Here is a 27,691-nt window from a genome sequence, read left to right as displayed (position 1 = left end):
GACTGCCAACAAAAGAGGTTCCAACAAATTTCTGGGAGAAGGAAAGTGGATATGAGCAAGTTGGCAGGTGAAACAGATGGATGAAACCACAGTCTAGAATATATTATGAGGAAGCTACAGAGGAGATGGGAGCCAGCCAGCCTGGCAGAACCCTGGAGATACTCTGGGCTCTGAGTCAGCAAGTACAGAAGGGAGCAGGAATGAGAAGTGGGGATTTAAACTGGGGAATTAATTGAAGATTTGTAAAACAGAACAGCTGCATCAGTCTCCACCACCAAAATCTTCCCCGAATTCTTTGCCCAGAGTACCAGTTACTGGCATCTGCCAACAAGCAAAAAAATTAAAAACAAAACAAAAACTAGAGGGCTTTTATCTAAAAACTAATGAATGCCACAGAGAAAGTTAAGACTTCTAGTTTGGATATCAGCTTCTCAGAGAAGTGCCCTTTTCACTGGGCATTTAGAGAGCTCATAGCCAGACAATCAGTTCCCAGCTTACCAACCCTGAAATAAAGCTTGCCAAGCCTGCCTTACCTCATAAAGACTTCCCTGTCAGAATTCCCAGTCAGCCGTTAGAGAAGAGAGCTACCTGGAAAACAGACCTGCTTTACCTGGGAAACAGACCTGGTTTCCAAAACAACAAAAAGGAAACCCACATCAGCTACCCAGTAATTTTTCTTTAAAAACAAATGGACAGGGGAGTGACAGCACCAAAAACTGCAGAGTGGGGGACTCCACTGCTCCATCCCTTCACAAAAGCAACTATTGAGCTTGCAAAAACTGTCAGAATCAACTTTTGCAGAACTCTGGAATCTACTCAAAAACTTAAAACATACAGAGAAGGCTTGGTGAAGAAAGAAGTGACTGCTACATGGTAAAAGAAAGAGATACAGCATTTTAAATTGCCTGCCTATCATCCCCCAATCTCCAGATTGGCGGTGGCTCCAAAGATGGCAGCCCACACTCCTGGAGTAGGTCGTTAGTACCAGAGGGAGCAACAAAACTTATTCTCAAAGACTTGTCCATTTCTACCTATCTGGCAGCCCTTTGAAGAACAGGCACAAAGGCTTGTCTTTGTTTCACATGACTCACAGTATTCTCACAACTGGGACAGCTTCTTAGGTAGTATTTACCAAAAGCAATTAAAGGCACAGGTATTGGCTGCAGCAGATTGTGGCAAGGGGCAGCAATGGGGACAAGTAATAGACCAAAACATATAGGAAGGCAGAGGTTATGAAAGGAGCTATGTGTGGATATAACAGATTTTGAAAGCTCCCAGATATTCCAGGGAATTGAGAAGGCCATGCACATACCCAGGGCTGAATGACTAAACATAGAAGGCCAGAGAAGACCGTAAGTTTCACTTATGGCTGACCTTCAGGCTCTGTATAAGCATGAAGTGAAAGCTGAGGCAGAGTTGTAAACAATGTGGCTAATGTTTCAAGGAGTGCCCAAGACAAAGCTAGTATGTCAAGAATGGCAGCAGATTTTTTTTCCTTCTCTGGCCCCAGGCATTTAAGAAGACTGTCAACACACTAGCTTACCACCAAGCTCATAGATTGTAGACTTCATTGGCCACACAAAACAAAGAATAGAATCCATACAAAAATAGTTTAGAAAAGTCACTAAACAACCAAACAACTATAACCCAAAGCAAGTAGCAACAAAAAGCCATGGGAAGGGGGGAGAATCTGACCTCCAGATGTACCACATTAATATTCAAAATGTCCAGTTATCAACAAAATATTTCAAGGCATGCAAAGAAACTAAGTATGGCCCATTCCCAGGAAAAGATGATATCAATAGAAATTCTCCCTGAGAAAGCCTAGACGTTGGACTTAACTAAACAATGACTTTAAATCAACGTCATAAATATGCTCAAAGAGCTAAAGAAAATCATGGACAGAGAGCTAAAGGAAACTAAGAGAATACTGTGTCAAATAGAGAATATCCAATAAAGCAAAATAAATTATAAAAAAGAAACAGGGAGGGTGGCAGGGAGACGCAAGAGGGAGGAGATATGGGGATGTATGTATATGTATAGCTGATTCACTTTGTTATACAGCAGAAACTAACACACCACTGTAAAGCAATTATACTCCAATAAAGATGTTTGAAAAAACAAACAAACAAAAAAAGAAACAGATAGAAATTCTGGAATACAATAAAACAAAAAATTCACTAGAGCAGTTCAACAGATTTCAGCAGGCAGGAAAAACGGTTGAGAGAACTTAAAGATAGGTTCTAAGGAGCAGAAAAAGAAGAATGAAGATAAATGAACAGAGCCTAAGGGACATGTAGGATACCATCAAGCATGCCAACTTAGGCATAATGGAAGTCCCAGAAAGAAAGAGAGAGAAATGAGCAGAAAGAATATTTGAAGAAATAATGGCCCCCAAATTCCAAAACTGGATGAAATATATGAATCTAAACATCCAAGAAGCTCAACAAACACTAAGTAGGATAAACTCAGAGACTCACACCAAAACATATTATAATCAAATTGTTGAAAGATAGAGAATCTTGAAATAAGAAAGAGAGAAGTGACTCATTATGTATAAGGGATTCTCATAAGATCAACAGCCAATTTCTCTTTAGAAACCTTGTAGGCCAGAAGGCAGGACTATAAAATATTTAGAGTGCTAAAAGAGAAAAATTTGTGAACCAAGAACTCTATATATTTGGCAAAACTATCCTTCAACAGTGAAGAAGAAATTAAGACATTTACAAATAAACAAAACCTGAAGGAGTTCATTGCTAGTGCACCTGCCCTCTAGGAAATACTAAAAGGAGTCCTGCAGGCTGAAATTAAAGCACACTAGACAGTAAAAGCCCTATAAAGAAATAAAGAACACCAGTAAATGTTCTTTACATACAGAGGTAAATATAAAATCCAGTATTTTGCATTTGTAACTCCTCCTTTTTTCTTATATGATTTAAAAGACAAATGAATAAAATAATTATAAATCTATGTTAATGTGCATGCAGTGTATAAGATGTAATTTGTGCCAATATCAACATAAAGGGAAAAGGACAGAGCTGTATGAGATGGGAGTTTTATATACAACTTTTGCATACTAGTGAAGACAAGTTAGTATTAATTCAATTTCTTTGTTATGCATTTAGCATGTCAGTTGTAATCCTCAGGATAACCACTAAGAAAATAACTAAAAACATAGGGAGAATAAGTGGGAAAGGAATTAAAATGGTACACTGAAAAAAATCAATGAGACGTAAAAGAAAGCAGTAATAGAGGAATTGAGGAGGAAAAAGATATATGGCATAGAAAACAAAATGGCAGAAGTCCTTCCTTATCAATAATTACATTAAATGTAAAGAAATTTAACTTTGCAATTAAAAAACAGAGATTGGCAGAATGGATAGAAACACATGGCCAAATTATATGAAGTCTGTAAGAGACTTACTTTAGATCCAAAGACACAATTTGTAATTGAAAGGATGGGAAAAGACATTCCATACAAATAGTAACCAAAAGAGAGCTGGGTTGGCTATATAAGTATCAGAGAAAATAGTCTCTAAGTCAAAATTTTATGAGACAAAGAAGGACTTTATATGTTGATAAAAGAGTCAACCCATCAAGAAGATATAGCAGTTATAAACATATCATACCTAACATCAGAGCCCCAAAATATATAAAGCAAAAATTGACAGGAATGAAATGAGAAACAGTACTACAATAATAGTTGCAATCTTCAGTACTCCCCTTTTAATTACGAACAGACAAAAGATCAATAAGGAAATGAGGACACCATAAACCAACTAGACCTAGCAGATGTATACGGAACATTTCATGCAAAAGGAGCAGGATGTATATTCTTCTCAAGTGCACATGGAATATTCTCCCAGATAAACCATATGGCAGGCTACAAAATAAGTCTCAATAAATTTGAAAAGTTTAAAATCACACAAAGTATCTTCTCTGACCATAATGGAATGAACCTGTAAATCAACAACAGAAGGAACTTGGGAAAATGTACACATTTGTGGATACTCTCAGATAACCAATGGATCAGAGAAGAAATCAGAAGAAAAGTTAGAAAATATTTTAAGATGAATGAAAATGAAAAAATAACATAACAACTTACAAGATGCAGTGAAAGCAGTGCTCAGAGGGAAATTTATATATGTAAACACCTACAATAAAAAAAGAAGGAAGATCTCAAATTAATAACCTAGCTTCCCACCATAATCAATAAGAAGAAAAAAAAAGAGGAAACTAAACTCAAAGCTAGCAGAAGGAAGGAAATAAAGTTTACAGCAGATATTAATGAAATAGATAATATAAAAACAATGAAGTAAATCAATTAAATCAAAAGTTGGTTTTCTGAACTTTGAAAAAAGATCAACAAAATTGTTAAACATTTAACTCGATTAAGAAAATAGAGAGAAGATGGAAATTACTAAAATCAGAAATGAAAGTAGGGAAATTACTACCAACCATACAGAAGAAGATGCTCAACATCAGTAGTCATTAGGGAAATGTACATCAAAACCACAAAATACCACTTCACACCCACTAGGATGGCTACAATCAAAAAAAGAGAAAATAACAAATGCTAATGAGGATGTAGAGAAATTAGCACCCCCATACTTTCCTGGTAGGAATGAATATGGTGGCCACTGTGGGAAATAGTTTAGTGATTCCTCAATAGAGTTAAACATAGAATATGACCCAGGAATTTCCTCCTAGAAATATACCCAAGAGAACTGAAAACATATGTTCACACAAAAATTTATAACAAATCTTCATAGCAGCATTATTCATAGTAGCCAAAAAGTGGAAACAACCCAAATGTCCATCAACTGATGAATGGTTAAACAAGATGTGGAATAACCATACAATGGGATATTATTCAGCCATAAATAGGAATATAGTCCTGATACATGCTACAACATGGATGAATCTTGGACTCAAATGCTGAGAGAAAGAAGCCAGATACATAAGGCTACATATTATATAATTCCATTTATATGGAGTATCTGAAATAGGCAAATCCATAGAGACAGAAAACAGATCAGCATTTCCCTGAGGCTTGGGAGAAGGGGGAATGGGTTGTGACTGCTCAGTGGTATGAGGTTTCCTTTTGGGGTGACAAAAATTTTCTAAGACTAGATGGGGTGATAATTGCACAACATTGTAAAAGTACTAAATATCTTTCTCAAATGGTAAATTTCATGTCATGTGTATTCCTACCACAACTAAAAAAAAAAAAAGAATGGGCAACTTAACCAATTGATCAAAACTAATATTACCATGGATACAACATAGAAATGAAAATGAACAAATGACAGCTATTCACAATCGTTTGATGAAATCTCACAAAGATTGAATATAAGAAGCCAGACATAAAAGAATATATTCCGTATGATTTCACTCATATAAAGTCCCAAAATGAGCAAAATAGTTTTTTTTTCAGTTTAACCATACTCATTTATAATTTTTCAAGTATACTGAACATTAATTTTTTTAAAAAACTGCTGGTGGTTGAGGGTTTTTTGAGCAGTGTTTTTTCTGTTTTAACTGAACTAATCATTTTATTTATTTATTTATTTAAAATTGAGGTATAGTTGATTTATAATATTGTATAAGTTTCAGGTGTACAACACAGTGATCACAATTTTTAAAGGTTATACTCCACTTTTAGTTATTGTGAAATATTGGCAATATTCCCTCTGCTGTACAATATGTCCTTATAGCTTATTTATTTTGTGCATAGTAGTTTGTACCTCTTAATCCCCTATCCCTACATTGCCCCTCCCTTTTCCCTCTCCCCACGGGTAACCACTAGTTTTTTCTCTATATCTGTGAGTCTGTTTCTTATATACATTCATTTGTATTATTTTTTAGATTCCACATATAAGTGATATCATACGGTATTTCTCTTTCTCTGACTTATTTCACTAAGCATTATATCCTGCAAGTTCATCCACGTTGTTGCAAATGGCAAAATTTCATTCTTTTTTTATGACTGAGTAGTATTTCCAGTGTGTGTCTGTGTGTGTGTGTGTGTGTGTGTGTGTGTGTGTGTGTGTGTAGTATATACCACATCTTCTTCATCCATTCATCTGTTGATGGACACTTAGGCTGCTTCCATATCTTGCCTATTATAAATAATGCTGCTGTGAACATTGAGGTGCATGTATCTTTTTGGATTAGTGTTTTAGTTTTCTTCAGATATTGCCCAGGAGTGGAATTGCTGGATCATACATACAGTAGTCCTATTTTTAGTTTTTTGAGGAACCTCCGTACTGTTTTCCACAGTGGCTACATCAATTTACATTCCCACCAACAGTGTACAAGGGTTCCCTTTTCTCCACATCCTCACCAACACTGGTTATTTGTGGTCTTTTTGATGATGGCCATTTTGACAGGTGTGAAGTGATATCTCATTGTGGTTTTGATTTTCAGTTCTCTGATGATTAGCAACGTTGAGCATCTTTTCCATGCCTGTTGGCCATCTGTATGTCTTCTTTGGAAAAATGTCTATTTGGGTCTTCTGCCCATTTTTCAATCAAGTTTTTTTTTCTTTTTTTTTGATGTTGAGTTGTATGAGCTGTTTATATATTTTGGATATTAACCTCTTATCAGTAATATAATTTGCAAATATTTTCTCCCATTCAGCAGGTTGCCCTTTCATTTTGTAGATGGTTTCCTTTGCTGTGCAAAAGCTTTTAAGTTTAATTAGGTCCCATTTGTTTATTTTTACTTTTGTTTCCTTTGCTTTAGGCGACAGATCCAAAAAAATATTGCTACAATTTATGTCAAAGAGTGTTCGTTCTGCCTGTATTTTCTTCTAGGAGTTTTATGGTTTCCAGTCTTATATTTAGGTCTTTAATCCATTTTGAGTTAATTTTTGTTTATGGTGTTAGAAAATGTTCTAATTTCATTCTTTCACATGTAGTTGTCCAGTTTTCCCAGCACCACTACTGTACTGTTTTGATTACTGTAGCTACAAGCAAAATAATTGTAACGCTAGATGTCTGGACAGTGATTATTTTGGAGGAAGATGAGGAGTGGTAATTGGGAGGCTATATGATGGAAACATTTGGGAGATTAGTAATGTACTTTTTGTGACCTGGTAGTAGTTATGTGGGTTTGTTAACTTTGTAATAAATTTATGATCATTTTACTTTTCTCTACATGTGCTATATTTTAATAAAAAGATTTTATTTATTTATTTATTTTGACCACGCTCTGTGGCTTGTGGGATCTTAGTTCCCCAACCAGGGATTGAACCTGGGCCCTTGGCAGTAAAAGTGTGGAGTCCTATCCACTGGACCACCAGGGAGTTCCCATAAAAAGTTTTTAAAAATTAAAAAAAACCTAACATTGCCAATCATGGAAAGGAAGGAAGGAAGGAAGGGAGGGAGGGAGGAAGGAAGGAGGGAAGGAGGGAAGGAAGGAAATAAAGCCAATATAAAATACCAGAAAAAAATTTTAAATGTACAAGAAACCATATTACAAACATCAAGCAAACTAAATTAGTATAACTTTTATTCAACTGATGTAAGAAAATACTATAAAATACACACATACAGAAAATTCATTTCACCTTGATAGTAGGATCCATAGAGAATGTGATGTACTTTTTTTTTTTTTTTTTTTTTTTTTTGCGGTACACGGGCCTCTCACTGTTGTGGCCTCTCCCATTGCGGAGCACAGGCTCCGGAAGCGCAGGCTCAGCGGCCATGGCTCACGGGCCCAGCCACTCCGCGGCATGGGGGATCTTCCCGGACCGGGGCACGAACCCGTGTCCCCTGCATCGGCAGGCGGGCTCTCAACGACTGCGCCACCAGGGAAGCCCAATGTGATGTACTTTTAACACAGATTGGCTTGGCATTTCTTGGCCCAACATTACATGACTCAGTATCGAATGATAATTATATGAACATATGTAATTTTTTACTTAGTTTTCTAATTTTAGAGTTGGCCTACGGACAAGGAATGAAACGTGGTTGTATTTGCAGAAAGGATTTAGTCAAGAAAGCTGAACAATTATATGTATTATGGAATAAGAGATTTGTTGTAGGAATATAACTTTACATAATTGTGAAAGAGGCTGGGACAGTAAGGATCAGAAAGAGAGTTGGAAGATTGGGGAAAGACACAAAACATCCAGGCATGTCCTGCTGTCAGAGTAGGAATTCACAGGATTGATGATGGAGAAGTCTATGGAAATCTGTGTGTGTAATGTGTATAAAGACACATATGTATATATATGTATGTTTTGAATATGTGTATAAAACATACACATATGTGCATGTGTGTATATGTATATATACATATTTTACATCGAAATATATTTTATATTTTTAAATTACATATATATACATATATAGGTAGTGTGCGTGTATACCATGAGCCATACTTATACTAAAAAATTATCCATTGTTTTTCTGAATTCAGTTTAACTGGTGTCCTGATTTACCTGGCAACTCACAGCCCTAGCCAGGGATAGCCCTTAGTCAGCAAGTCTGGCAGTTGGGAAGACGAGCAGGACTCTGAGTTGGGGGAAAGCAAGGACAAGCTGGAACTGGCAGGCACCTCTGCATCTGGCTCTCACTGCATGTGACAACAGCCTTCAGAGAGTGAAATAGCTGCTTCATCTCTCCCTTCCAAATCTCAAACAAATTTCTCTTTTGGCCAATTCTAACCTGGTACCATAAAGGGAAGAACATTCTGAAAAACATAGTTCCAGCTTAGCCAAGCTGATAAAAATTACAGAGAATTGAAACAGGTCTAATATGTTTAAATCACAGGAACTATGCCACTGGTTAACCCAATAGTAGATGAATGTGATTGCTCTTCATAAATCTATTCCAACTAATGAATGGAAAAGAAATTATAAAATTAAAATATCACCATTTTGCAACTTCTACGGCTTAATAGATATAAGCATTAAGCATCAATAGCTGCTAACATCACAAAAAGAGAGACGGCCAGACACTATATGCCTCCCATATTCTTGCCAAACAACACCTATAGTTTTGCCAAAGGAATCAAACCTGAGTTTGATCCAGTCTCTGCATTCACCTGCCAATTTTCCAGAAACACAGAGGACGGAGAAACATGTTGGATTCCACCATGAGTGTGAAATCAGCAAAAACCAGACTGGGAAACGACAGATTTTATTCTCTGAGTTCATTGAGAGTTAAATTGTAAAGAAAAGAGAGGGATAAAGGGTGAGCCTAAAGATTAAACAAACTTAAAAGATATATCAAAATGTGCATATTTTAATGATAAAACTATTTTTAAAACACAAGGAAGCAATTACTCTAGAAGTCAGCACAGTGGTTTCTTAGGACAGGAATGAGGGGGTTGCGGTTGGGATGGGGATCATGGAAGGGCTTCTGGGGGAGCTGGCAAAGTTCTGTTCCTTGATCTGGGTAATAGTTACAAGAATGTTCTCTTTATAGTAGTTCATTGAACTATATGTTTGTTTTGTTTATTTTCTGCATCTTTTGATTTACAATAAAATATTTTTCAAAGAGCAATTTGGAGGAAACAGACTATTTGAGGGAAACTTTAAGAAATATTAATATCTTAATAGAGATAAGAAAGGAGATTGCATCCACAAAACAAAACATGGCTCTATAAAAAAGGAACATTTGGAGAACAAAAGGAAAGGCTGTTAGAAATTTAAAACTGGGTAACAGAGTGAAAAAGAATAATTAGAATGAAAATAAAGCTCAAAAATAAAGTTGAAGAAATTAGAGCAAAAAGATAACTAAGTTCTGGCCAATGAGATATCAGTGGACTATATCCTTTGAAAAGGAAACTGGCTATCCTCCACCCCTCATTCCTTCTTTCCATGGCTAGAGTGAAGAAGTCATGCTCATTATCCAGTTTGAACCATGTAGACATGGACTACACTATAGGCTAAGAATCAGCAAACTTTTTCTCATAAAGGGCCAGAAAATAAATATTTTAGTCTCTGTGGGCAATGTAGCCTCTGTCCCAACTACCCAGCTCTGTCACTATAGCTCAAAAGCAGCCTTGGACAATATGGAAACAAATGGATATGGCTGTGTTCCAATAAAACTTTATTTATGGACACCGGAATTTTAATTTCATCTAATTTTCACATGTCACAAAATAGTCTTTTTTCCCCAATCATTTAAAAATATAAAGACCACTCGTAGTTTGTGGCCAAAACAAAGAAAAACAAAACAAACAAAACAACAAAAAAACAAGTGGTGGGGAAAAATAAAACAACAAGTGGTGGAGACAGGATTTGACCTAGGACTATAGTTTGTGGCTCCCTGCCCTAGGGAATGTCAGAGCATTATGACAGAGGGACCTGGGGTTCTGAAACAACTCATGGAACAGAGCCAGCTATCTGAACTGAGCTCTAGACTACTACATGAGAGAAATATACTTCTATTTTGTTTGGCCAGCATATTTTGTATCTCCGTTATATTGATTTAGTCTAAACTCTAATACAAGGCACTCTTATAAAGTCTCAGAAAAACTGAAGTTAAATAATTGTTAATAAGCTACTAAAGCATTTGATGAGAAGGAGGGGGAGGGAGCACTAGCAATTCCACTTCTAGGTAAATACTTTAGAGAATCTCTTACATATGTACATAAGGAAACTAGTATAAGAATGTTCATTGCTGTATTTCTTACAATAACAAAACTTAGAGCTACCTAAATGATTATCAGCAGGATAACGGATGAGTAAACTGTGATACAGTCATTCAGTTGAATACTACAGATAAGTCAACATGAGTGAACTAGAGCTACGTGTGTCAACGTGGAAAATTTCTCAAACGACTGAGCAAAAAGCAAGTTGCAAGATGATAAATACACGATGATGCCACTTATGTAGTTTTATAGAAAACTAATACTAAATATCATTTATGGATATGTATACATTGAAAGTATATACTATGCATGGAAATGTTAAATATGAAGTTCAGGATAGTGCATGGGGTGGGTTGGGGGGGCAGGGAAGGATGGAGGAAAATGGGGCCCTGGAAGGGTACAGGAGGTGCTTCAACCATATCTTCCAAAATGATCACCATGAAAAATTTAGTTACCATGTGTCACCATACAAAGATATTAGATAATTTTTTACTATATTCCCTACACTCTACATTTCATACCTGTGACTCAGTTATTTTGTAACTGTTAAGTGTGTACCTCTTAACCTCCCTCACCTATTTCTCTCATGCCCCACCTCCTCCCCTCTGGCAACCACCTGTTTCTTCTCTGTATCTATGACTCTCTTTCTGTTTAGTTATGTTTGTCTACTTTGTTTTGTTTCTTGGGTTCCACATATAAGTGAAATCATGAAATATTTGTCTTTCTCTTTCTGACTTATTTTACTTCTCTAGGGCCATCCATGTTGTTGCAAATGGCAGGATTTCAGTTTTATGGCTGAGCAATATTCCATTTTGTGTGGTGTATATAAATATGTCTCTTACAACTTCTTTATCCATTTGTCTATTGATGGCCACTTAGGTTGCTTTTATAGACCCTGTCCCCACCCTCTTAGAGCTCACAGTTGAGTGAAATGATACCAGGTAATAGTCACATTGAAGGTGGGATAAAACAGAAATGCAAAGCAGAAGGTTAACAGGAAAAGAAAAAGAAGAAATCAAAATGACAGTTATTAAATAGAAAAACAAAGATAAAAATGGAAACCTTCCAGTTTATTTTTCAAAGTAATCATAATCCTTATTCCATGCTGATAGCGTGTGTGCACACAAACATAAGACCAATTTTAGCTATATGTGCAAAAATTCCATATAAAGTACCAGCAAAATGAATCCAACAGCATATAAAAAGAATATGTTGCTAAATATGGTTTATTTCAGGAGTATAACGAATATAATGAAACCTATCCATACTATTCATCACATCATTGAAGCAAAGGAAGAAAATATTGTGTTTATAAACACAATGGCAATAGTACATTTGATTAATTTCACTTCTAAAAAACAGAATGAAAAAATCTCTTGATAAACTTGAAATACAAGGCTGTTTCTTTATTAAGATAAAAATGTTTTTTAATCCAAATGCCAAAATCTTACTTAAGGGTAGAACACTAGAAGCATTTCCTTTAAAGTCAGGGACAAAACAAGAATTCCCCCTACAATCAGCATTATGTACATTTTCTAAAATTGCAATTAGTAAAACATGAAAATGAAGTTATAGTATTTATTTAAGTGTAGTTGATTTACAATATTATGTTAGTTTCAGGTATACAGCAAAGTGATTCAGTTATATATATATATTCTTTGCCATTATAGGTTATTACCAGATATTGAATATAGTCCCCTCTGCTATATGGCAGGACCTTGTTGTTTATCAATTTTATATATAGTAGTTTGTATCTGCTAATCCCAAGCTCCTAATTTATCCCTCCACCACCTCTTTCCCCTTTGGTAACCATAAGTTTATTTTCTGTGTCTGTTAGTCTGTTTCTGTTTTGTAAATAAGTTCATTTGTATCATATTTTAGATTCCACATATAAGTGATATCATATGATATTTGTCTGACTTACTTCACTTAGGATGATATTCTCTAGGTCAATCCCTGTTGCTGCAAATGGCATAATTTCATTCTTTTTTATGGCCTAGTAGTAGTATTCCACTGTATGTATATACCACATCTTCTTTATCCATTCATCTGTCAATGGACATTTAGGTTGCTTCCATGTCTTCACTATTGTAAATAGTGCTGCTGTGAACACTGGGATACATGAATCTTTTCGAATTAGAGTTTTCTCCAGATGTATGCCCAGGAGTGGGATTGCTGGATCATATGGCAACTCTAGTATTAGTTTTTTAAGGAACCTTCATACTGTTTTCCATGGTGGCTGCACCAGTTTACATTCCCACCAACAGTGTAGGAGGGTTTCCTTTTCTGCACACCCTCTCCAGCATTTATTATTTGTAGACTTTTTAATGATGGCCATTCTGACCAGTGTGAGGTGTACCTCATTGTAGTTTTGATTTCCATTTTCTAATAATTAGCGATAATGATCATCTTTTCATGTGCCATGGCCATCTGTATGTCTTCTTTGGAGAAATGTCTACTTAGGTATTCTGCCCATTTTTTGATTTTTGTTGTTGTTGTTTGTTTGTTGTTGTTTGCTGCCCTGCATGGCTTGTGGGATCTTAGTTCCCTGACCAGGGCCCTCGGCAATGAAAGCTCAGAGTCGTAACCACTGGCCCACCAGGGAATTCCCAGCTTGTTTGTTTTTTTGTTATTGAGTTGTGTGAGCTGCTTGTATATTTTGGAAATTAAGCCCTTGTCAGTCACATCGTTTGCAAATATTTTCTCCCAGTCCGTAGGTTGTCTTTTTGTTTTGTTTATGGTTTCCTTGCTTTGCAAAAGTTTGTAAGTTTGATTAGGTCCCATTTGTTTATTTTTGCTTTTATTTCTATTGCCTTGGGAGACTGACCTAAGAAAACATTGGTACAATTTATGTCAGAGAATGTTTAGCCTATGTTCTCTCCTAGGAGTTTTATGGTGTCCTTTCTTATATTTAAGTCTTTAAGCCATTTTGCATTTATTTTTGTGTATGGTGTGAGGGAATGTTCTAACTTCATTGACTTACATGCAGCTGTCCAGCTTTCCCAACACCACTTGAAGAGACCATCTTTTCTCCATTGTATATTCTTGCCTCCTCTGTTGAAGATTAATTGACCGTAGGTGTGTGGGTTTATTTCTGGGATCTCTATTCTGTTCCATTGATACATGTCTGTTTTTTGTGCCAATACCACACTGTTTTGATTACTGTAGCTTTGTAGTATTGTCTGAAGTCTGGGAGCGTTATGCCTCTGGTTTTGTTCTTTCTCCTCAGGATTGCTTTGGCAATTCTGGGTCTTTTATGGTTCCATATAAATTTTAGGATTATTTGTTCTAGTTCTGTGAAAAATGTCATGGGTAATTTGACAGGGATCTCATTAAATCTGTAGATTGCTTTGGGTAGTATGGCCGTTTTAACAATATTAATGCTTCCAATCCAAGAGCATGGTATATCTTTCCAAGAAATAAAGTATTTTTAATAAAGAAAACATCACATGGAAACTAAGTGGTACAGTCCAAATTAATGTATTAGAAACAATTCCCTGTGCTCTATCCAATTTGAAGATTTGGAAGCATAGGCTGCATTAAAGATAAGAAAATTCAACTTCTTCAGTGGCATGTGCTAAGTGAGGTCTGGACTCCCAGTTGATCAAGAATGTGAGTATATCTTTGTTTATAATGAACCTGGATCTATGGAAGGAGCATCTGTCTAAAAAGCATGCTGCATAAGCTAGAAATGGTCAAGAACATGCAACCTATGTGTGGCACCTCCATGGGTGGATTTTACTTATAATGTTTGATTTTACACAAATGTTTAATATAACAGGACTTTTTATTACATGTAATTATCATAGCAAGTAATAATTCTCTTTATATCTAATTCTAAAGCACAAATATCCTTTATTAATATTCATTTTATTCCAGTGTTATTTGTAAATTACAGATTTATTTAGAAAATATAGAAGATTCATATATACATTATAAATCTACAAATAAATTATTTATTAAATGTATATTTTATAAATCTAATTTATTCCTAATTTATTTTATAAATAAATTTGTAATTTTTATAAATTTTATTTGTAATATTATAAACAGAATTTGTTTATAAAATACTAATTTTAAGTATAAATATATTTTTAACAGATATCATATAGCTTATTTATAGAATTAATTTCTGAATATTATTTCTAAAATAAATTATTTTATAAATGGTTGATAAAAGAGGGAGAAAGGAGGCATTTTGAGGCATTTCTTTCTGGATTCCTGGTTTCCCATTTTGATCTCCAAAAATCAAAGGAAAGATTCAATCACTAAGGAAAGAATAACTTCCTCATTGTGTATGCTTCAGTGGAGTGCATGCCTGATTAGTTCACAACTGTTTTAAAGCCATAGGAACTAGATTCATTCTCGGCACTCACTAAATAGCAGGGGAATGGGGAACCAAGGCACAATTATTTATACATTTAACTGCTCTGTTCCTTCCACACTAATAGTTGAGCCTCTTTCAGTTGCAGTAACAGAAAGAAGTAACAGCATATATACAGTAGGATAATATATCATCACTTCTCTAAGATTTTGAAGCTCATTAAAAAATATATTGTCCAAATAATCTAGCAATTGTTTTTGTGGTGCATGCATGGAATGAGACATATTCTGACAGCACATCAACAAAGTGTCAGGCCCTGTGAGAGATACTGGGGAATTATTCACACCATTCTGTTCAGTTTGCTGGGGTTTTTTCTTACAAGTTTTTTTTTTTTTAATTTGATTGTAAAAGTTTGCTGTTTCTGAAGGCTCCTTCTGGTTCATAAAACTATGTCACCAGCAGAGAAGAAGGTGCTTGACTTACTATGCGTTTATTCAGTATATTCAATTATCAAGTTATTTAAATGGAAGGTAGAGAGAAGGGCATCTAAGACAAAGCCCTGCTTTATTCTACTTCCAATTACAATTTAAACTGTCAGGTATTTCTACTCACTCTGATTCTTGTAAGATTGTCTTTTTTTCTAAGAAATTTAAAATGTATATAAAACTTCAGAGGATAATAAAAAAATACATATATTTTCATTATACAGAACTGAGGATTGTTAATATTGTCATCAATGCTTCAAGTTTGCGCGCATGCACACACACACTGTTGCACTGCAGCCAGTTCATAACTTATTCTCAAGAGCTTTTTGTTAAGTTTTGGGGAATTTTGAGAGCTGACTGCTAAATCTTTGGTAGGTTGAAATTTTCCATGGTGGGAGTATTATACCACAGAAATCTACAAATGCTATAAATCAGGGTTTTTTTAATTCCTGGAGAACCAGTTGTTAGACATTTATCAGCACACTACTGCTTATATATAAAAGAAAGCAAGCCCGTACAGGTAAATTCAGCTTGTCTTGGACCCACACTCCCAATACCATTATCCTTCCCCCTCCTCAGAGGCAACTGCCATCATAAATTTGGTGTATGTTATTCCAGAACATCTTCTATACTTTAAATACATTTACATGCATCCATAAATAACAGAGTATACTTTTGGTATGTTTTAAAATGTACATATATGGCAACTTGCTTTTCTCATACAACATTTTGTTGCAAATGGATATAGATCATTCCTTTCATCTGCTATTTAGAAGTCTACATATGAATATACAGGTTGTTTCCAATTTTTCACCATTAGAAACAATGCTAAAATGAATGGCTTTTGTCCATATGTACATGAGTTATCTAGGTATTTACCCAGAAGTATAATTGCTAGGTTATGTGCACAGTGTCAAGTTTACTATGTATTGTCAAATTCCTCTCTCAAGTGTGCAAAACCAATTTATGCTCCTACTCAACAGGAGTGAGTGAGAATTCTCTTTGATTCACATTCCAGCCAATAATTGGTACTGTCAGACTTTCACTTTTTGTCAGTCTGATGGGTACAAAATGACTTCTCATTGTGTTTAATTTTCATTTCCTTGATCACTAGTGAGGTTGAGCATTTTTTCTCCTATTTATGGGCCATTCGTGTTTTCTACTCTATGAATTCCCTTTCATTTGCCCATTTTTCTATTCGGTTGATTGCCTTTTTGGTCTTGATTTATAGTTCTCAATATACTCTGGATACTAATACTTGTCTTTTCACTTTGTTTATGGTAAGTCATTTTGTTTTTGGTGTTTTGTATGGGGTGAGAGGCAGGTGCATTTCATCTCTGTGAGCTCTTTGAGGACGTGGTCTGTGGGCCTAGTGGTCAGAGGACCTGTCTCACTTTTGGGTGATGACACACCCAAAAGACATAGTTTCCAAGGCCACAAGTTCTGGCTGGCGGCAGATCTAAAAACAATAGACTTACTGTCAGCTCCAACCAGTTTTTTTTCAATTGCTCCACATTGTCTCTCCTCTAGGCCTTTGCACATGCTGTTTCCTTCACCTGGAATGCTCTTTAGTCTCCTGTCTGTGCCCCAGAGCACCTTTTACATTCCCTCTCTTAGCACTCACCACATTGTACTGCAATAACCTGTTAGCTTGTCTGTCTCCTCCACTATCTGCCTTTGTAGCTCTAGCGCTTAGTAGAAGTCTTGATAGAGTTCATTGCTTAAAAAAGAGAAAAAGGGTTGTTGAATGAATGAGTGATTGAGTGAGTGGGTATGGTAAGACATTGTGTGCCCCCCCACACACATATATACACATATATAGGGGCAGCTATATGGAAGTTCAGAGAATGTTTCATTCATTCATCCAGCAACAAATCCCTAACACTTGCCAGGCACCTGCTAGTGATATGGACCCTTCCCTCACCAAGCCCACAACCAGATGGGGAAGACAGACTCATACCTGCCAAGCACAGTACAGTGACATGAGTGTCTTGTTGGAGAGAAGCACAGAGTACCGTGAAGTATGCAGAGGAAGGACACTTATTCCAGCCATGAGTGGGAAGGAGTTTGGAAAAAGATCTCTCAAAGATGGAGATCAGCCAAGAAGAGATGATAATTCAATAATCAGCCTCTTAATTAAAAATGTAAATGAAATTCTCCCTAGCAATCCCAGGGGCTGCTATTTGGCTTTCTTAGATTATGTCAATAAGTGAGTCTGACCAGGTGTTTTACTCCTTGCTTCAGGTTATAGCAGCACCTATCAGTGAATTCCCAGTACTAGAACTCCACCCGCCTTGGATAACAGAGTAAACCCAAGGATCGCCCGCTGCCCCTCCCCTGCTCACTCTACTCTCTCCATTTGTTCCTTCTAGCTACAAATTGCCTCACAGCCCCATCTTTATCTTCATTCTCACCCGCAATCCTGGCCCCTCCACCAACTCTCTGCAGCCCCTTCCTATCACCAGGCCGAAAGAAACACAGTCATCCCACTACAGTCTGCTCCCAATCAGTGTTTCCTCGGTGCCAGGTACATACTAAGCACTGGCTAGGCCCTGAAAACTGAAGAATGAGTAGGAGCCAGCCATCAAGGATCTTAGGGAAGAGCTTTCTAAGCAGAGAAAAGAGCTAGTGCCAAATCCTGGTAGTGAGATAAAGCCCGGGGTGTTCTAGAAACTGATAGAAAGCCAGGGAGACAAGAGCATAATAAGTGGGGGGTAGAGTGGTATAAGATGAATCTATAGAGATGGGAAAAAGAAAGGAAATGGTAGGTTTTCTACTAGGTTTTTTTCTTTTTTTTCTTTCATGGCATCTGCCAGTTCTCACCATAAAGTGTGTAGTCCAGCCCTTAGGGATAATCTGTGCCCTTAGGGACGATCTGCGCACTGTCGGGGATTTCTAGGAGAAATCCACAGATAAGAAAAGTTCTGGGTCTTATCAAAGGGGAACTTCAGTCCAAGGAAAGCAGGGTAAGAAAGCATAAGACTGGGAGAGCTGGAAACCTGTTGCTCAAGGTCTGTCACCAGCCCTCTCCAGCCCTGGTTCGTGGGCTCTTCCTGAATCACATTGCAAAGCTTTCTTCATCTCTATCCCCAGAGTAATCAGCATCCAAGCGTTAAGACCCAGACTGGGCCGAAATGACATACACAGATTGGAGCACGCACGAGTTTATTTGTGACTTGCTGTCTGGGACTTAGGAACGTGCACCTGCATGGGAACAGTCTTTACTCCCAGGACAAGGGACAGCTTGCACATCTCTAGTTAGGAGTCATTTCAATTGAGCATTACATCATTGACAAGGCATAACAGCCTCCTGGGTCCCTTTGCTATTATTCAAACATCTGTTTCCTCCCACCTCCCCTTGCCTTCTTCTGGGGTCCTGGAGCCCTCTTTTGCACATGGCTCCCTTCCTGAAAAATCAATCATTCTTATTTATTTTCCTGGAACTGGAGAAGAGTTGAAAGGTCTGGCCCTCTCCCTTCCCGGCTCTGCCTCTCAACTCTTAAGGCCTCTACAAAGGTGTTGGAACCAGAGGGGGCTTGTCTTCTCTCAGGGACAAGAAACACTGTCAGAACTTTGCTTAGGCTTCTACTGTGCTCACAATCCTACTGTTTGCTTGAACACAAGCTTCCTTGTCCAGGGCCTCATTTCTTGATCTCTGGTCTGCTGAGAGACGCAAGAGCATGTGTCTCTGATGGCCATGTTTTGCAGCCAGCTGAAGTCTCTACTAGTCCAGGGCAAGCAGTCTGCAGCGAGGTGGAGTGCCCCAGATGACCAGCCCAAAGAACCAACCTTCCTCTCAGAAGGAGCCGGTGCTTTGCTGTAGGAAATGTGCCAGAAACCTCTGAGACCTCCTTCTCAGAATTTAGAAAAGGCAAAACCAATCACTGGGTCTTTATTCCTAATAGACATCCATCACTAGAATAACAAAGCTCATACAATTTACCATTGAAATGGAATGTTTAAATCAAACAATAAAAGATGTTTATCTATATTCAATTTTGGATCTCCTTATATAGAAGGAATTATATTTTCATCAGGTGATTTTTTTTCACGTCGGTGCATAGCTCCCTCCAACTTTTTCTAGATCTGATATGAAGCCAATACTTTTCAATACTACTGGGAAAAACAAAGAAAGAGGAAGTCTGAAAAGCATCAGTGGATCAAATATGCATTTGTTTGTGATTCTATGTAGGTAAAATTCTACCTCACCTCTCCCTCTAATTCCTGAATCTGCTGGGAAGACAGATGGCATCAGAAGGAAAAAAATGTAATAGCATGCCCAAAGCATAAAACCCCCATTTGCCTTTCTTTTTCTTATTTATATAAAATAACTTGGTCTAATACTAATGAAAAGGATGTACTCCAAAGCCTTTTTTTCCCCATAAAGAGCTGAAAGAGCCACCTAAACTCCCAGTATGGAATTTGAGATCACTCAAAATACATTTCATTTCAAAGTCCCTTCAATCAATGTTTTTCTCTTCACAGGCACATTTCTTCAAGTCCCTCTACACCCACACATTCTCATAGTTCCCTTTAAGAAATGTGTCATGAAAGAGAAAAGTTATCAAGATGGCATTTTATTTTTTCAGCTTTATTGAAGTATAATTGACAAATACAATTGTTAAGATATTTAAAGTGTACGTTGTGATGGTTTGATATACATGTACACTGTGAAAGGATTCCTCCCATCTAGTTAAACATCAATCACTATATATATGTGTATATATATATATGTGTGTGTGTGTGTATGTATATATATATATATATAAAGTTCCACTCTTGTAGCAAATTTCAATTATACAATACAATATTGTCAACTATAGTCACCATGTTTCACATTAGATCCTCAGACCTTATTCATCTTATGACTGACAGTTTGTACTCTTTTACCAATCTCTGCCTATTTCCCCACCTCCCAGCCCCTGGCAACCACTTTTTTCACTGTTTCTATGAAACACAGTTTTTAAACCTGGGCAATTCTACTTCCTCCAGTCTGCTCCCTTCTCCCTTGGTGGAGCCTCTGTTGGATCTGTCCGGCCTTTTTTTTTCCTTTTAACTTATTGATTGAAAGTCATATAATATAAAATTAGCCATTTCAAAGTAAACAATTCAGTGGCATTTAGTACATTCACGATGTTGTACAACTACCTTCTCTGTGTAGTTCTAAAACATTTCCATCACTCCAAAAGGAAACCCGGTACCCATTAAGCAGTTTTCCCCATCTCCCCTCCCCCAGCCTCTGGCAGCCACCAAGCTGCTTTCTGTCTCTGTGGATCTATCTATTCCGGATGTTTCATATAAATGAAGTCATACAATATGTGACTTTGTGTCTGGCTTCTTTCGCTTAGCATAATGTTTTCAAGATTCATCCACAGTGTAGCAGGTATCAGTACTTCATTCTTTTTAAGGATGAATACTATTTCATCATATGGATGTATCACATTTTATTTATCCATTTAGTGGACTTTTGGGCTGGCCTCTCATCTTGAGCCTCCTCCTCTTATAATCATGAAAGTCTTTGGATCCTGTCTGTCAAAGTAAGTGTGGCAGAACCTTGTGATCTATACAGAACTATAGTCAACTTATGGAAACCTGAACCTTTACCATCTTCTAACCCAGTGGTTTTCAAGTGGGGGCAATTTCAACCCAACCCCTTGGCCCCCTGGGGATACTTGGAAGTATCTGGAGATATTTTTGGTTGTCACAGCTAGGGGTGTGCTACTAGCATCTAGTGGGTAGTGGCCAGAAATGCTGTTAAACATTCTACAATTCAAAGGACAGGACCCACAATAAAGAAATATCTGGCCCAAAATGTCAACAATGCCTAGGTTGAGAAACCACGTCAATTTAATCTAAGAGATTAGCTGAGTTGCCAGAGGCTCCAGAGAGATTTGGTAGGATAGACAACTGCTCATAGATCTAATCACTTTGTCTTGAAACTGCAGTTATGTATAAGACATTCATGGTCAACATACATGTACTGAGCACGTATATATGAGCCCGATTCTGGCCTGCCTCAAAGTATTCACAACCTAAGCTTCATATAACCATTCATTTATGTAATATATATTATACACAAGATGTTATAAAGCTAATAAATTTGCTTCCTAAGGGTGTGAGGTTTTTGATTCTAGCTTTTTAAATTGTGGAAACACTGAGAAACTAGTTACTACATCTACAATATATTGTATTAGTATCATTTCAACACAATAAGCCAACTTATTTAATTTGGCATCCCTCAATTTACCCATTCCCACTCCTGTGGTGTAGTGCCCCAGGCCTCAGCTACTTGTGTAAGAGGTTTCACAGTGGACTCTGTAAACCTCAAATCCCATCTTTTTAGACTACTGAGTAATTCTTTCATTTCTTTTAAACAGAAAAGCCACACTTTTTCTTGCCTTCTTCTTCTTTTTTTTTTTTTTTTTTAATTTTTTGGCTGCACCACATAGCATGGGGGAATCTTAGGTCCCTCACCAGGGATTGAACTCACAGCCCCTGCATTGGAAGCGCCTTATTCTTGTTGTGGTGGTTGTTTTGTGTGTTTTGAGTGTTTTGGTATTTGTTTATTTAATGGCAAGAGGGAGAAGTTTAATGGCAAGGAAGAACAAGACATTATTTGAAAACCCAAACTGTTAACACAGGACACGTCAAAACCGTCTCTCCACTCTCCACCACTGTGAAAGACCATATATGGTCCCCAGGAAATGCAGAATGTTCACATCTATCACCCTCCCTTTTCCTAGCCCATGCCACACTGGTTTATGATTAAGAGGAAATCTTGACTGTCTAGGCCATACCCTAAAGTGTTATTGCAAAGCAGACAGTTGGTCCTGTTGAGATTTATATCATTTATTTTACTGCTGCCATGGGAGATTAAAAATTAAATCATAATTTAAAATATTTTCCTAAAGGTTAGGTAGGCATGTTTGATTTCTTTATTGCTCTATTGAATGTCAGAGGCTAGAGCATTCACAGAGGACTGACAGTGAGGAATGATGGTATTTATAAACCAAATGTCATTAAGTTTACCTTTGAAGAAGATGCATTCTTGACTTTACCTAGAAAATTATGCACAAATTAATTCCTACAATAAACTAGTTTTTTCCACACTAAGATTGTTATACTCTACTTTAAAAACCATAGCAACAAAATATGTCTAAAGCAATGAATGATTGCCACTACAGGGTTTCATCTAAGCTGGGCACATATGCGGTCAGGAGCACACAACCTCAGAAGGCTCCTGAACGGCCCTGGCTTGCTCACACAGCTGAGGATAGCAGCAAGACCCTAAGCCAGACTGTAAAATTTTTCTTCAGGGCCCACATCTCAGGTTTCTGTGCTTTTTGTACCCATGAGGAAAGGTAAAGTCAGCCAGTACAAAACCTGGCCCAGTGACAGAACCAAAACTTTCAGCAAAGCTGGTCACATGACATGAGGATGGGAATCTGATAAAGTTCTTATAATATTCTTGTGAATACTATAGAGTAATGAGAACTGGATGAAAACTGGAGTGTAGGGTTGCCACGTAAAATACAGGACACCAAATATTGCATGGTACATACTTATATTAAAAATGTATTCATTGTTTATCTGAAATTCAAAATTCAAACTTAATTAGGCATCCTGGGTTTCCTGTTTGATTTTGTTAAATCTGGCAACCCTACACTGAGGAGGTTCATGAGTCTCCTAAACAAATCTATTTTTTCTGTCTTCACAAGATACATTTCATCCTTAAGCAGAAGCCTCATTGTTCTACCATGAGGCACAGTCCAGAAAATTAGATCCTGCTCAACATCATGAATGTGGTCAACTGTTAATTTCTTGTATCTTCCATTCTCTGCCAAGGTCATCCCTTTCACCCTATGAAAGAAATAAAAATGCTACCTATAACTCCCAAGCCCTTCAAGTTTCACATCCAACTTCAGAATCACTAACAAACCCGTTCAGTCTCTTGATTATTTCATTTGTTCCCACATGAATCAACAAATGTGGATAGAGGTCAGTGAGCTTGACAAATCTTGGCAGAATCTCTGTTTTGTGGCTGTCCACTCCAGGAAGAAGGAACACTGTGGCGATCCTGCATTGCCCTCTGTCCTCCTCATTCATTCATTGAACAAACAATAGCTCCTGATCACCTAGAATGCACCAGGCACTGTGCTAAGCATTGGTTATACACAGCAGCTAAACATGACAGACATGGTCCCTGCCTGCATAGAGGTTATAGTCTAGTGGGGAGGGAAGAGGGGAAAAATAAGTAATAAACTAGATTATTTCAGATAGTGATAAGTTGCTTCGAAAGACATTAGAGGAATATGATACAGAGAGCGAATAGGCTGGGGAGAGACCAGCTACATTAGAGGGGATGGTCAGGGTAGGCCTCTTTGAAGACATAACCATACATATAACCTGAGGAATGAAGAACTAGGAGTTCAACATGCCAAGAGCCAAAGGAAGAGCAATCCAAGCAGAACACAGGCCACAATGCTTGTTCCCAGAGTTAGTAACACGACCAATGCTGATACGGCCTGGTAAATGCATCCTGTAACCCCCAAGATATCAATCCTCACCCCATGCTTGCTTTCACACTCTTTTCACTAAAGGACAGCAACTTAAAAGGCTGAAGTGAAGGAAATAGCACCAAAAATAGGTCAAGAGAGAACAGAGAGGCAAGTGGCATTTTGCCTCCGTTGCCATTTAATACAAGAGAGAAAACACAGAGGCAATGGCTGGAAAACAGTATTTTTATCACATGTAACCTTTATTTTCGAGGAAGTTCTGGAAGTTCTCACCTAAAACCTACTGTGATCTTTCAGATTCTCTCTCCCTGGCTTGTTCCTTGGGGAAACTATGCAGCAGTGTTTTTTTTGAACTCAGCACACAAACCAGATGATTTGGCTCTGAGCAGTGGAATGAAAATGATTCCCAAATCATTTTGGGAACTTTCCCTCCCTAGATTGAGTAGCAAAAACAGCAATAGTAATTAGTCCTCAAGCCCATCTTGGGCTCGAGTTTTTTACATGTATTTCTAAATGACTGCCAAATGACCTGCCTTCTGAGGTGACAGAATGAGCAACTGTTTTCTCATATTTTGGTGTGGTTTACTATGAGGTTGCTAAAAGTGAAGAAGGCGGCTAACTGAAAATTTTTGAGTGTCAAATACCGCAAGTAAGAGATACACACTGACTAAGGTAGGTTGTTTCAGAGTGGTCCTTACAAAATGTAACACAGTGAATGTAGGCCAGATATGGAAAAGAAGATAAACTAAGATCCAGTGTTTTAATTATGTATGAAAAATATATCAAGTTACTTTAGTTCGCAGATGAGAGGAAAAGGTGTTATTATTGCCAAAAGGTGCTTTTAAGGAAGTTTCAAATAGACAAGGACAGATTGGGGGCCCTTTAGCAACCTGGCTGGGTGTTTTCCAAGAACTCTTTTGGGGCAACGGCAACTTAGTGAATTTACCATTGTCTGACTTTCAGGCTTATGATCTCGGGAGCCTTATTTTGTCAGCGTACCCAGAGTAAATTGAATCTCCCAGAAGTCTCACCTTTAGTCATTCAACAGTGTTCCTTAAGAGCCTTCTGTGTGCCAGACTCGGTGTTCTAGGCAGTAAGATGTAATGGTGAGTAATACAGATATTAACAAATCCCTTCTGATGGGTGCATTCTTTTTTCAACTAGGTTAGTACATTTACAACCTAATTATCTCTTTTTTTAAAATAAATTTTATTTATTTTTGGCTGCATCAGGTCTTCGTTGCTGTGCACAGGCTTTCTCTAGTTGCAGAGAGCGGGGCCTACTCTTCGTCGCAGTGTGCGGGCTTCTCATTGTGGTGGCTTCTCTCATTGAGGAGCACAGGCTCTAGGCGCGCGGGTTTCAGTAGTTGTGGCACGCGGGCTCAGTAGTTGTGGCTCACGAGCTCTAGAGAGCAGGCTCAGTAGTTGTGGCGCACAGGCTTAGTTGCTCCGCGGCATGTGGGATCTTCCCGGACCAGGGCTCGAACCCGTGTCCCCTGCATTGGCAAGTGGATTCTTAACCACTGCACCACCAGGAAAGCCCCCTAATTATCTCTGATTTAACTGATCTGTGAGGTCACACAACCTTTTAATGACCAAATCTGAGCATTATCCCACTTAACTACAGAAAATCTAATCTTTTACCAGATTTCCCTCTCCGGAGTCTTTGAGAGTCCCTAAGGAATACTTACACATTCCTTAGATCTATCCTACTTATCCAGCACAGCAAGTGTCCAGTAAACCATTATTATATGCGTGAATGAATTTTGATATATATGTAGGTTTACAAAGCACTTTCGTGGTTCTTTCATCTTAATCAATCACTTACTATGTGCTCTGCAGAATACATGGCACTATGGGCAATAGATAACTCTCCCTGCCTTCAGGGGGGGTCAGATCTCATTTGTGGAAAACAAATATACAACATACAACACTTAGCTAAGAATCCGAGCAGTATAGCTAGTGAGCATTGTACAAGAACTCAGTGGGCATTCAGTAGCTAGGCAGAGTGTCACATTTGGAAATGGGAGATCCCTCCCTAGCAAAAGGAAAAGATAAGAATTTGGGTTGTGCATAGTGCTTAGAGCCCAATGGCAAGGCCCATCTGGCTGGAGCAGGAGGCATGGTAGGACACAGATTTGGATAGGTCAGATGTGGCCAGGTTAAACATCAGGCCTTCAGTGCCAGATTCAGGACTTTGGGCTTCACTGGCAAACAGGGAAGATGGTGTTTATGCAGAGAGAAGCATAATGATATTGCTAGCACTGGCCTATTAGGGTTGAAGGAGAGGATAGAGCCAAGTATTTCAAACTTTACTAATAAAAAGTGATACCACTGATGGAAATGGGAAGCTTTTTGTTTTTCCCCTAAAGGGATGAAACGTATAAATCTATGAAAAGAGATGCTGCACTAAGATTTGAGGTTAGAAAAAATTCAGAATGCTGTCCCAGAAGAAGGTATTTTGGTGGGCTGAAGGAGGTAAATTGATTGAAAGTTTCTAATCTCAGCTTGCACTAGATTCCTAAATCAACCTTGTCCTGATATGTCTTTCCCACTATTTCTATTCAGTTCAGCAAGTACTAACTGAGCACCTAGTGTACTCTGATCTCTGTGTTAGGCAGTGTGGGGATAGGAAAGAAGCATAGAGCATCTAGCATGGTCCCAACCATCAGGAGGTAACAATCTGGGGGATAATGCTGTTGTTCTTAAGTACCTGCTCTGTGCCAGATTCGTTACTAAATGCTTCCCATGAATTTACATGAATTTAATCCTCTCAACCACCCTGTAAGATAGGTTTAGTACAGTCGGCCCTCCATATCTGCAGTTTCAACCAGCCATGGATCGAAAATATTCAGGGAACAAAAATTCCAGAAAGTTCCAAAAAGCAAAACTTGAATTTTCTGTGCGTCAGCAAATATTTACATAGCGTTTACATTGTATTAGGTATTGGAAGTAATCTAGAGCTGATTTCAAGTATACGGGAGGATGTGCGTAGGTTATATGCAAATATTACGCCATTTTATATCGGGGACTTGAGCATCTGCAGATTTTGGTATCCATAGGCATCCTGGAACCAACCCCCCCATGGATACCAAGGGACAACTGTATCTTCATTTTGTGGATGAAGGAACTACGATTCAAAACAAAGATTAACCAAAAAATTGGTTAAATTACTTGCCCTAAGTCACAGTCAGCAATCAACCCGTGGAATCAGGATTCAAATTAAGGTCTGTCTGATGTTCTTGCTTTTAACTATTACTCCATTATCCAGGGCTTACGTGCATAAAACAATTAAGGAACAATACCAGATAATACTGCTCAGCACTTCTCATTCCTCTTTGTGGTCTTGTGTGCTTTGTGTGACTGGAGGCAGGTTCATAAGGAGAATGAGACGTGCTGTAGAATATTATCTTGGGATGACCTTTCTAAGGATTAAAGGTGGGTCAAACTGGAGATGGAGAGCGTCAAAAAATTTCAGTCTCACCATACGGCGGTACATTTCTCCGTCTCTGGTTACTGACCCATATTCATTCTCTAGTACCTTCCCAGCTTCTACTCTTTCACTTTAACCCATCTTTAGACCTCCTAGATACGTAGCCTTTCAGTGGTCTACCTTGAGCCAAGGATAGAACACATAATACCTATAGGAGTGGAGGGGGTGGGAGTGGGTAACATGTCCCTCACCTAATGTCAGTTATCTCAACCAGGCTCTTGATAAGGGCTAGGGCAGACAATTCAAGGTTATGTTCCCTATCGAGT

Source organism: Stenella coeruleoalba, assembly GCF_951394435.1.
Source record: "Stenella coeruleoalba genome assembly, chromosome: X".
Classification (NCBI taxonomy): Eukaryota; Metazoa; Chordata; class Mammalia; order Artiodactyla; family Delphinidae; genus Stenella; species Stenella coeruleoalba.
The sequence above is the reverse complement of the archived record's forward strand: the minus strand, read 5'-3'. Positions refer to the sequence as shown.